The sequence below is a fragment of the Moschus berezovskii genome, chromosome 27 (genome assembly GCF_049115385.1).
Source record: "Moschus berezovskii isolate FMDL1 chromosome 27, NW_MosBer_1.0, whole genome shotgun sequence".
Lineage (NCBI taxonomy): Eukaryota > Metazoa > Chordata > Mammalia > Artiodactyla > Moschidae > Moschus > Moschus berezovskii.
In genome coordinates this window covers 9,238,961-9,251,542 of record NC_142486.1, presented here as the reverse complement: position 1 = coordinate 9,251,542, position 12,582 = coordinate 9,238,961, and the positions used below count along the sequence as shown (strand labels likewise).

Genomic DNA, 12,582 nt, shown 5'->3' with positions numbered 1-12,582 from the left:
TCGTGGCTGCAAGACATGAGATCTCCAACCTTCACTGCGGCATACGGGATCAGGTTCCATGATCAGGGATCGAACCTGGGCCCCCTGCACTGGGAGCGTGGAGTCTTAGCCACTGGAGCACCAGGGAAGTCCCAAATCCCTCCTTTGGGGGTTTATGCCTCTACACTCGGGTCTTCTATGATGTGGAGCCAAACATGCTCCTAACTGATGTTCTGTCCCCTGTGCCACCCACCAGGCCAAACATGCTCCTAACTGATGTTCTGTCCCCTGTGCCACCCGCCAGGACTAGAGGGGGCCCCACACACTTGGCAGTCGGTGTCCATGGCTGGTGGTCAGGATTCAGCCAATCGTCAAGTTACTGGGCACGGTCACCAGCGGCAGCCTCTGGATCACCGCACAGCCGTGCACACACGCGCACACACATGCACGCACAAAAGCGTGTGTCTAAATAGCCCAGGGGATTAACTGTTCTGAGGCTTCACACTTGTGCGCTCTCCACACACACCACCTGCCCTTCACGGAGGGGGGAACCCCCCCAAACTGGGCTGCACCCAGCCCCAGCCCAGGGAGACAAGGTGCCCCCCACCACCCCCACCACCATCACCCTCGGAAGAGGCAGCAACTGGGGAAGTGGGGTGGACCAGTGAGAGTTGTGATCGAAGGGTGGAAAAGTCCCTTGCCCTTCCAAGGCCCTGCCCCGATGTCCCAGCACCCAGCTTGTTTCTAATTCACTTAACAAGTTGGTACAGGACACTCGCTGTGTCAAGCAGGGGGAACTGGGGGCAGAGGTGCAGAGGGACAAGGCAGCATGGCCCCAACCTCTTGGAGGAGGACAGACAAGTACAAGGGCAGCTGGAACACAGCAAGTAAGGAAGGCTAGGCGGCAGGGGCACCTAACACAGACCTGGGAGGAGGTTATCAGGGAGGGCTTCCAGAGGGAGGTGACATCCAAGCTGAGACCTGCAAGAATGAGCCCAGAGAGATGGACGGGCAGCAGAAAAATGTGTTCCAAGGAGAAGCAACAGCACACTGGGAAGCAAGCTGGAATGCAATATGTTCTAGAAAATGATGAAGCTCAGCATGGCTATCACAGAAAGAGGCAGGGCCTGGCAGGGAGGGAGGCAATCAGATGAAGGTCCTTGCCTGGACCTGAAATGAGGTCCCGCGGGTCCCCGTGGAAGGTCTTGCCACATCTGGAGTCCCACTTCCCGTTTCTAGACCCTCTCTTACATGCTCACTCCCCGCCCCTGATGCCCACCCCAGCCTACTCCTGGGTCAGAACCCCAGCCACCCTCCAGTCACCTCCTGCAGGCTGCCCTCAGCAAGCTGGGGAATAGATGCGTCTCCAAAACCCAGCCACAGGGCCCATACCCCTGGGCAGCCTGGCACCAAGGCAGGGTTTGGCATATGGGAAGCCTGATCACCCACTCCAAGGGGCTGAGGAGCAGACAGGCCGCAGGGACTAAGCACTTCGGCCTCTGGGCTTTTCCCAGCTTGCACAAACTCAGGCACTGTACCACCCACGCTCTGTGAGCACAGTAGTTAAGAGAAGAACAGGACAGTGGTGTCCAGCTCCTCTCGGGGCAGGCCTGAGGCTCTCCAAGGGCCAGCCTCTGGGACCAGCATCTGACCAAGTGGAGAAAACATTCTTCTCTGGGATGAGGACCAGCTTCCCCCAACTGAACACGCAGATCCTCCCTAGAACCCTGCCATGCAGGGGTAACCACACTCCTTTGTTCAGATGAGGCTGAGAGAGGTAAAGTCACTTGTCTGAAGCCACACAGCTGGCTGGTGGTAGAAGTGGGACTCAAACTCTTGCCTGTCTGGTTTCAAAGGCACCCTGCTGGAAAGTGGGGAAGCTCTGGCATAGCGAAAGGAGTCCACCCCCAGGGAGCGGCACTGGTCTCCCACCCAGGGCAACCAAGAGCATCTCTCTCCTGGATAGGCTGAGAACGGAGTGTCTCGGGCAGTGACTGGCCCCAGGCAGGTGGGCGGTGGACCAGGATCAGAGGGAAGATGTAGTTAGCTCACCTGCCCGGAGGGCTGCACCCCCAGCTGGAAGCCAGGTACACATGGAGAACAGGGGCAACCAGCTCCCTCCCAAAGGCCCTACCTCTCCCAAGCTGGGCCTCTCTGCTGAAAGCAGCCACACCTGAAAAACCAGCTCCTGGATCAACATGAAACACCAGCCGGCCTCGTCACAAGACCCCCTTGGAACCCGAAAGGACCACCTTGGAGCTGGCTGGCTGGGCGGGCGGGCAGGGGTCCTGCCTGCTCCAGGGAGCCACCCAGGGGCACCTGAGAGCCCTTCCCCACAGGCCCTCCACCAAGTACAGCCCAAGGGTGCCTCTGGCCTTTGAGGACATGGGGGAGGGGGCAATGGTGGAAAGGCGGGGACAGCCGGCTTATCAGGAAAAGTCCATGACCTCCTCACAAGAAATAAGGTTAAAACCTCCAAATCTCATGCTGCTGTCACCCACGGTGCTCCCTTCCCTTAGGAAGCCATGACCACTGGGGCACCCCCAAGCTCCTACTGGGTACTTATTTCACTCAGGCACTGCCATTCATGAGCCCACAGGCAGAGCTGTGTCCATTTCCTAGAGGGACAAACTGAGGCTCGGCCGGTTAGGCAGCCGTCCAAGTCACGCACAGTGGGCAGGCAGCAGACCTGGAATCGGCCTGACTAGTCTGTGACCAACCAAATTCTCAGTGCTGCTGCCCACGCGAGCATTCAGGAGAGCGGCCACAGCCAGCCGTGGACCTCAGCTGTTTGTCAACCAAGTTTTATTTAGGGCCCTGACAGGTAACTCTTCTCCTGGGTCGGGAAGATCTCCTGGAAGAGGAAATAGCAACCCACTCCAGTATCCTTGCCTGGAGAATCCCATGGACAGAGAAGCCTGACGGGCAGTCCATGGGGTCCCAAAGAACCTGATGCGACTGAGCAATTTCAATTTTTTGAAACTGAATTTTTCAAACTTTTCAACAGGTAACTCAAACAGAAGTGGCACCAGTGCAGAGGCAGACACTGGGCACTGGAGGCCCACATGTCCCCACCTCTGTCCCCTGGATGGGGTCTTGTGCTCTCCAGGGCTCTGGGGAAGTCCAGGGGCTTGTGGGGCCCAGGAATCTCACACTCGCCCTGGAAACCACGTGCTGTTCTCTTGTTCATAGATGACCACGCCAAAGCAGAGACAGTGTAACTCCCTGGAGGTCACACAGCCCCGTTGAAAGTGAAAGCCGCTCAGTCGTGTCCGACTCTTTGCAACCCCATGGACTATACAGCCTGTGGAATTCTCCAGGCCAGAATACTGAAGTGGGTAGCCTTCCCCTCTTCCAGATCTTCCCAACCCAGGGATCGAACCCAGGTCTCCCGCATTGCAGGCAGATTCTTTATCAGCTGAGCCACCAGGGAACCCCAAGAATACTGGAGTGGGTAGCCTATCCCTTCTTCAGGGGATCCTCTCGACCCAGGAATCAAACCGGGGTCTCCTGCACAGCCCCGCTGCTTGACCCTAAATCATGCTCCTGTTTGCCCTCCTTCCCTACCCCCTTGTTTCAGGAAAACACAGAATGTGCATCCCAAACTACACAGCCACAGAAGTGGAGACCAGGGACTCACGGCCAGGGACTCCCAGGCTCCCTGGGGAGGGGGCACGCGGAGATGGCGGAGACACCACCGGGTACGGACAGCCCCCATCCCTCCAGGCCCGCCCTCTGCCCCCACCCAGAGCATCCGCTGTTCCTGGAGCCCAGCTGCACTTCGGGCAGGTGGACCGCAGCCCTGAGGGCAGCCGCAGGCAGGTGTAATTTCATCAGGAGCCTCCCGTCCATGCAAGTCACCAGAAACGGAGGATGAAATTCCAGCTCTGCGGACAGAGAGGTGTGGCAATCCTGGCTCAGGGTCGGCTCTCAGTGGGGGTGGGGACACGGATGGGGTACCTCTGTGAACATTATGGAAAAGGCACGCCTTCCGCTGGGCAGCCCCGAGCCAGGTAAGGGCTCAGCAAGCTGGGAGGGCCTGATCTCCATCACAAGAGCAGCAGGGCTCTGTGCTACAGCCGTGCTGTGGAATACTACTCAGTCACCAAAAGGACCAGTTCCGGGTGCCCGGACCAGGCATCATGCAGAGTGAAAAAAGCTAGACACAGGCTGCATACTGTGGGATGGCGTATATGTGATGCACTGGAGATAAAGCAAAGCTGTACAGACAGAAATCTGACCAGCGGTTGCCAGGGGCTGGGGAAAAGGAGCGGGCTGACTGTGTACAGGCTTGAGGGGACTTTTGGCAGGTAATGGAATGTTCCATGTCTTGACAGGGGCTGGGCTATATGAATGCAGACACTGGTCGAGCTCCTTGGACGGCACACTTGAGACCTGGGCCTTTCCCCAGCTATTCCTCACCCCTCGACAATATATATGGCAACACATGGGGTGAGCCCTTCCTGTGTGCCAGCCTGGGGCTGGATGCCAGGACCTGAGACATATGCTTGTGCAAGCTTCTCACCAGCCTGTGGAGGGACCGATGAATGGATGGACAGATACACACACCCCATATGGTAGTAGTTTTGCCAGCCGTCAGAAAATGTACCTTGAGACCCCACCAGCAAGCAGGCCTGGCCCTGCCCAAGCCTCCATGAGAGAAGCAGCCTGGAGGGTCTCTTCCAGCTGCAGGCCAGGGAGGGACATGGCCCTGGTTGTCCCCAGCTCAGAGCTGGCCCTCCTCCCCCAGCCACATAGCCTGACCGGGCACCTACAAGCTGTCCAGGACCCCAATCCCTCAGGCTGGGGCCTCTCACCTCCAGCTTCCCAACCCATCTCCACTTCGGACCTGCACTGGGGTGACCCACCTACCTCACTGGAGAGCCCCCAGCATGTACCACCAAGCTCTTCAGCAGAAGGGGGGGCATCACTGCCATCTCATGTATGAGCACACAGCCCAGACTGGTTGCGGGAGCCCCCCCAGAGACAGGATCCCCAGCCTCGATGGGGGAGCATCAGAGAAACAGCCCCCCAGTGCTGGGGTTGGCTCCGTGAATCTTGGGACCACAAATCCTAATTTGGTGTCTGATAGGGTGTCCCCAGCAAGTTCCTGCTCCTCCCAACAAACTCTTATTTCAAACTTCTTATTTTATATCGGAGTTGTTGTTGTTCAGTCCCTAAGTCGTGTCCAGCTCTTCACAACCCCCATGGACTGCAGCACGCCAGGCTTCCCTGTCCTTCACCACCTCCCAGAGCTTGCTCAAACTCATGTCCACAGGGTCGATGTTGATTAACAATGCCGAGTTAGCCTCGGTGTACAGTGAAGTGATTCAGCCATACTCAGAGGTGCGTCCATTCTTTCTCAAACTCCCCTCCCATCTAGGCTGCCCTGTAACACTCAGCAGAGTCCCCGTGTTACACAGGGAACTCCTCTTAATACCCTGTATGGACCACAGTTCTGGAGAAGGAAACGGCAACTCATTCCAGTGTTCTTGCCTAGAGAATCCTGGGGACAGAGAAGCCTTGTGGGCTGCCGTCTATGGGGTCGCACAGAGTCGGACACGACTGAAGCGACTTAGCAGCAGCAGCATGGACCACAGTGGCACAGAAGATTCTGTGCCAGACTGGGGGTCCCTGAGCCCACCCCCAACACACACACCACCCAGGTCTAGAAGATCTGGACCCTTGAACCCCAGACTGGAGAACTGAGGAAATCACAAACAGCATGACCTGATTCAGTCTCACTCAAGACCATCCCCGGAGCCTCAGGTTGAATCCTGACCCCAACCGAGGCCCCAACCACACCTGAGTCCCTGCGACCCCAATCAACTCACTGCCCAGAAGCTGCAGGGGGAGAGTTACCAGATAAAACACAAGACCGCCAGTTCAGCCTACACTTCAGCTAAACAAGCAAATCTGTAGTGTCACTGATAATCCCCACGGGCTTCCCAGGAGGCGCCACTGTAGGAGATATAAGAGACACAAGTTCGATCCCTGGGTGGGGAAGATACCCTGGAGGAGGGCATGGCAACCCACTCCAGTATTCTTGCCTGGAGAATCCCATGGACAAGAGGAGCCTGGCAGGCTACGATCCATAGGGTCACAAACACTCAGACATGACTGAAGTGATTTAGTATGGACGCACATAACCCCCATACTGCATTATCCGTCAGTTAACCGAAATCCAAATTTAACTGGACGTCCCTATTTTAACTGGCTAAATCGGGTCACCCGGAGCAGGTGGTCCTGAAGGAGGGAGACAGGTGGGCACACAAATAGCTCTGGGGCAGCCAGGCCCAGCTCGGGACCAAGAGGAAGGGTGTCTGGAATGAGAGTTTTGTTCCCTGCCTGACACACCCCCAGCAGTCACCCCCAGCCAGCGTCTGGACAAAGCACAGCCTCCCCCAGCTCATTCAGGACACCTAACTCACTCCAAAGTGAAGAAGGGCGGTGCCCTGGACGCCATCCTCCACCAGGGCTCTGAGCCCCTTTGCTGTCATCGGACATAACCCATAGCACTGCAGTTGAAATGACAAACTAATCAGGAATTCCCTGGAGGTCCAGTGGTTAAGACTCTGGGCTTCCAATGCAAAGGGTAAGGGTTGGATCCCTGGTCAGGAAACTAAGATCCTACAAGCTATGTGGGAAAACCACAAATGCAAAAAAAACACTTGAAATGACAAACTATTGACCCCAGTGAGATGGTCCCAACCAGACATCCCTGCCAGTGAGGAACCTGGGTGCCCATCGAAGCTGGCTCCCCTTGGGACTCACCTGGACAACTCTACACTTACACCCAGAGTCTCTCTTGTCATCCTGTCACCAACGGGGTGACCTGCCTGTTTTCTGACCAGGTCCATCTCCTTCACCCCTCCCACAGAAAACAACCCTTCCACCTTCCCGTCTCCACAAGGGTTTGTATTTCACGGGCCCCACACACACCCCCAGGAGATCCTGAGCCCTAGGTTCCCGGTCCTACTCTGCTCGCCAGGACTAGTGAATTAACCCTGCAGGTCCTGTTCCCGGTGCCCCCTGAGGCATCCACAGGGCCCCTGGAGCTGGGCGCACACTGCTGGTCTGTCCCAAGAAATGTGGCTGTGTCCCTGGTTGCCAGGCATCAAAAAGAGAGATGCCCACAGATGGCACGGACCGAGAGGAAACTACATGGACGCTGACACTCGGGGAGCAGAGCCCCAGGCTCCCGTCTGGGGTGATGGGGGAGGAACTTCCCAGAGGATGCGGGGCAGGAAGCTCAGGGAAAGACCCTCGGGGTCCTACCACTGTGGGGACCTACCCCAGAGACGGGACTTCAGGAACAGCACGAGAGGGCCTGCTTAGCCACTCAGACCCTGGGGCAGGATTTCATTCATTCATTCACTATCTGGGGAGCAGCCCTGGAGCTCCAACACTTCGGTCACCTGATGCGAAAAGCCAACTCGCTGGAAAACACCCCGATGCTGGGAGAGAGTGAAGGCAAAAAGAGAAGGGAGCGGCAGAGGATGAGATGGTTAGTGTCACTGACTCAACACACATGAATCTGAGCAAACTCCAGGAGACAGTGGAGGAGAGGGGAGCTTAGCAGTGCTGCAGTCCATGGGGCCACAGAGTCGGACACCGACTTAGCGACTGAACAACACCACCATGGAACCCGGGGCACCATGGAACTGAAAGCAAACCTTGGTCCCTGTCCTATCCCCAGTACAACCCGGGACATGTAAAGGACAGGATGTCATGGGGACACAGAGGTAGCACCTTGGCCAGTCCTGGGGATGTTCTTGGGCAGGTTTCCAGCCCGAGGACATGGCAGCCAGCTGAGTCCTGACAGAGGAGGGGAGAAAGGCAAATTCTACAGCCCCTACCCACCTTCATCCTAAGCAGGGAGGGCCATTCAAGGAAGCCCAGCCCTCTCAGGTGGGAAGAAGCCCTGAGGGAGCAAAGGCCTTTCAGGAAAGGTGTAGTTTTCAAAGAGTGGTCCCAGGAGACAGTGGGGGGCCCAAGAAGAGCCAGAGGACTCGAACTAGAACCCAGAATGAAGATGGACCGGCAGATACGGTCTTCAGTTCCAAGGTCAGGCTGAGGACACGAGAGCCCCAAGCTGTCACCCACATCACCTGTGGTCTCCAACAACAGGCCATTACCAATCTGGGGACACCCCGGCTGTTGGGGAGTCGGGGAGGCTGCACAAACAGGTGCCTCCCGGACCCCTATCATGACGTCTGCCTTCCCGACTAATTGCAAGCGTCAGATACTGACAACTGGCAGCTCGCGGAGGCTGCCTGAAGTGAACAAATGAAGCACACTTGCAAATACATGACCCTTCCTCCGGCATCCAGAAAACAGTCCTCCTAAGTAGGTTAAGTCTGCCCCTCCAGTGCTATCTTCCAGACCCAGTTTTGCAACCTTTCTCCCCAGGTTCTCCCACATTTTGAACAAGCGGGCACCCTCGTCTCCTCCGCTGGGGTTCTCTGGGACCCTCTAAGTCAGAGCCACAACTTTCTAGGTCACCCTCAGAGCAGGCTACAGGATGGGGTGTGGTCTGAAGCTTCCCACATCCCCAAAGCAGGTTGGGGTTCTGACATCCCGTCCTCTTGCAGCCAAGCCTGTCCCTTGGTCCACAGGTCCCTGTTCAGAAGAAGGCAGAGGGTGACTTCCACCCTCCTGGACCCCCGCTGCTGACCTGATGCCCCCATCCTTGCTGCCCTTGTGCCCGGCCCCTCCCTGCCAGCATCCACCAGCCTGCCTGCCACCATGCCTCCCTCTCACTCTGAATAAATAATCGATGCTTATGCCCTTTCCCTTTGGGAATGACGCTGCTGAAATAAATGGGTTGCTCCGAGGCACCTCCCCAGTCCCGAGGCCCCGGGTCAGTAGCGGGGAGCAGCCAAACACACAAGGGAGATGAGGGCCAGCGGGGTCGGGGCGGCTTCCGGACACCCCTTCCTTCTGCCGTGAGCAAGAAGAGGAGCCCCCGCAAATGCCTACTCCCAGAGAAGGTGTCCGGGCCTGCCCACTTCACCAGCAGCATACTCCATGCGCGACCCGGCGAGGGGACCCCAACATGCCGGGCCCCCTCACTCAGGCTGTGACCGGGACCCGGGAGCCTCCCTCCTCAGGTCTAGACCTGGCAGCCTGGGTCCCAGGGCCGGATGTCCAGGGCTTGAGCCCCGCTCCAGCAAGGCCAGGAGGGCAGAACTCTCAGAGGCATAGTCCCCCTCAGTCCTGGGCCCAGGCCAGGGAGCCTTCCCTCTTCCTGGCCACAGGCTGGGGCACCCAGGTCCATTCCCAGAGACTCAGGATGGTGGTGGTGGTGGTGGTGGGAGGCACCGAGCACTCCGTGGCCAGCTCCAGGGGCCTCCCCACCCATCTGCGGGAACTCAGAGACCACCCACTGGCAGGGCATCCCCAACTTGCTCCTCTGAAACCTTTGTGACCCCTACTGCCATCCTCTGCGCCTCCTTCCCAGCGGCCACCACTCAGGCCAGCCCGCCCCTCCCCAGGGAGCCCAGCAGGAACCACTGTGTTGGGGCAGCACTGGCTGTGTGGGACTCAGCCTGCGAGCGGGGTGGGGCTGGGGGGCACTGGCCAGGAGACCGGCCCGGCCCCAGCAAGGCGGAGGTGTGCGGAGTTGGGGGGGCGGGGGCCGCGGCCTGCCCAGCCCCGCTCGGCTCCCACATTGGCGCCCGCCGCCGCCCGGGGAGCACGACTGACCTCATTCGCCAACTGCAGCAGCCTGCGGGCGCCCGCTGCCCGTGCGGGGTGGCCCCCCACCTCCGGAAGGGCCCGGGAGAGGGGGCGGCGGGGGCGGCGGCGCTGACAGCTCCCGGCTGCCCCTCCCGGCAGGTGGGGGCGGCCGTGCCTCCCCGCCCCCGGCCCGAATTATAATCCCGGTCACGTGCCTCCCGAGGCTCCCCAAAGCCGGACCCAGATTCGGGGACACCTGGGGGGGAGGGCGGCCCCCGAGGGTGGGGGGGGCGGGGGCGAGGGCCGCGGCGCCCGCAAAAGTTTCTCCTACCTCGGAGGATCCTCAAGCGCTCCTGCCGGCGGCGCCCCGGCCCGGCCCGCGGCCAGCACGCAGCCTCCTGCCGCTGCCTCCCTAATTAATCCGGGGCAGTGGGGGAAGGCGAGGCGGAGGGAGGCGCGGGCGGCGGCGGGGGCTCTCGGGCCGGCCGGGGGGCTGGCGCTCGGCGGCCCCCACCCCCGGCGCGGGCTGCGGCGGAGGGCGGGGCGCGGCGCGGGGAGCCGAGCCGAGAGCGGGCGCGCAGGGAGGCTCTTTGTTCTGTAATCCCAGTAAGATTGCCAGCCATTCGCCCCGGCCCTAATCCCAGCCCCGCGCAACACCACCCTCCATTGGCTGCCATTTACATACGGGATTAGCCCGCCCCGCGCCCCGGCCTGGGCACCGCGGGGGGAGCGCCGCGCCCCCGCCCCGAGCCGCGCGCCCCGAGCGCGCGCCGCCCCAGGGCCCGCCGCCAGCGGGGCCCGCGGGAGGGGCGGCCCCGGCGCCCCCTGGCTGCGCGCCGCCGGCGCGGATTAGAAAGCCGGGACCCGTCCCCGGAGACGCCCCCCCCACCCCCGCCCCAGCGCGGGAGCCGGGCCCGGAGGGTCAAGGTCGCCCAGCGGGCGCCGGGAGGATCCCCGGAGACGCCGGGGCCCGCGCGCTGGGGAAACTGGAGTGGCAGCGGCTGGTCACCTCTGCCGTGCCCGGGTTATTTCCCACTGTGGCGTATCCCGGGTGCCTCTTTCAGCCTTTGTCCCCTGGGATGGGAAGGAAGGCAGTGACAAGCCCAAGGTCGCAGCTGATCCGATTGGACATGCAAGGTCCCATCTTGTCTGGGCAGCGCTCCTTCTGATCGCCCGACCCAGGCTTCTGCCACCCCCTTCCCCTCCATACCAGCCTTCCTACGGAGCCAGAAGCACACCTCCCATCTTCTGCAGAGCATGCATCTTAAATCGTCAGGAGGAGCCTGGAGATTCACCACAGTGTCCTGAGCCCTGTGCTCTAGACCCTGGCTACACTGGACACTGTGGGGAGGGACAGGCAGACCGCCACCCCAGGGAGCGCCTGGCCTACGGGGAAAGAGCCAGACTGAGAATCTACTAGGTCCTAGCAAAGCCCACCTGGCCCTTCTGGGCACACAACTGGCGCTTGGTGAGGGCTAACCTTGGCTGGTCTGGTTTCCCTCCGGCCAGCCCACCAGACAGAGCTTCTCCCTGGCAGGCCCATGTCCGCAGTGCCCAACCCAAAGTGAAAGAAAGTGAAGTCGCTCAGTCGTGTCCGACTCTTTGCGACCCCGTGGACCCACCAGGCTCCTCCGTCCATGGGATTTTCCAGGCAAGAATACTGGACCGGTTTGCCATTTCCTTTTCCAGGAGATCTTCCCAACCCTGGGATTGAACCCGGGTCTCCCACATTGTAGGCAGATGCTTTACCATCTGAGCCACCAGCAAAGTCCATAAAGGCCAAGCCAAGAGGGGCCCTTGTGCCCACCGAACACTTTGCCCACCGAGGGTACTGGCCAGAGCAGGGGATTGGGGATGAGGCCACAGATGCCCCTCCATCCCACGCCACCCCTGCCTTCTTGGGGACACCTGCCATCCCCCTTGTCACCCTGACACCTGGGGACACTTCGAAGCACCCTGTCTTGTGGTCCCCCTCAGACGCACATCCCTACCCACCCTGTGCTGGCCCTGGTGTGGCAGAGTGTCTAAAGGGAAGGGCCAGGGTCTGGAGCCTGACCGTGTGGGCTCAAATCCTGGGTCTTCAGACTCTTACCATCTGTGCCCTTGGGCAAGGCAGTTTACCCCTCAGAGCCTCGGTTTTCTCCTCTTCCCGCAACCCCTAAATCAACCACAGAGTTGCCTCAGTGGATAGCAGTGATGATGGTGAGAGAGTCATTTCCTAGGCAGGTTGATAAGAAGTCTAGGGTTCCCCAAGGAGAGAGGGGTCTGGACTTCTCAAGGAGGAAGAAAGGACAAACTTTTTTTCCTTCTACATTCCTTAGGGTTATATAACAATAATGTATCCTGCCTGAGGACAGTCTTTGGATTAAACCTTCTGGCTAAAGCTGTTATCTTAAAATGTAAATTATGGGAGTAGGTCTGGTGAGGTCTTTACAAGGATTATATAACAATAATATATCCTGCCTGAGGACAGTCTCTGGATTAAACCTTCTGGCTAATCCTGTTATCTCAAAATGTAAATTATGGGAGTAGGTCTGGTGAGGTCTTTACAACCTCCAGACACTCTTGATTCATTGGAGAGTATGTAACTCCACTGCTAACACTAGCAAGGGGGTACTCTTTCTGCCCCCTCCTGATACCTATGTCAGAAGCTTTCTCTATCTCCTTTATACTTTAATAAAACTTTATTACACAAAAGCTCTGAGCGATCAAGCCTTGTCTCTGGCCCTGGATTGAATTCCTCTCCTCCGGAGGCCAAGAATCCCGGTGTCTTTTTGTGGTTCAGCAACAACCTTTCAATGGGCATGCTAGTTAGGGGTCTACTAAGGCAATGGCAAGCCACTCCAGTACTCTTGCCTAGAAAATTCCATGGATGGAGGAGCCTGGTGGGCTGCAGTCCATGGGGTCACTATGAGTCGGACG

At 59.1% G+C, this 12,582-nt stretch overlaps 1 protein-coding gene across 5 annotated transcripts in view; it reads right to left on the bottom strand.

Moving 5' to 3' along the window:
• The window catches only part of GTF2IRD1 (GTF2I repeat domain containing 1), a 113,578-nt gene extending 103,378 nt beyond the window's left edge, over positions 1-10,200 (bottom strand). For 4 of the 5 annotated variants that reach the window (XM_055410016.2, XM_055410021.2, XM_055410019.2 and 1 more), the window contains exon 1: positions 9,992-10,200. The gene's annotated coding sequence lies outside the window, so the exon portion shown is untranslated. Of the gene's footprint in view, positions 1-7,273; positions 8,710-9,991 lie in introns of those variants that run through there. The other variant, XM_055410017.2, reaches the window with a different exon arrangement.
• Between the last annotated feature and the right edge of the window lie 2,382 nt (positions 10,201-12,582).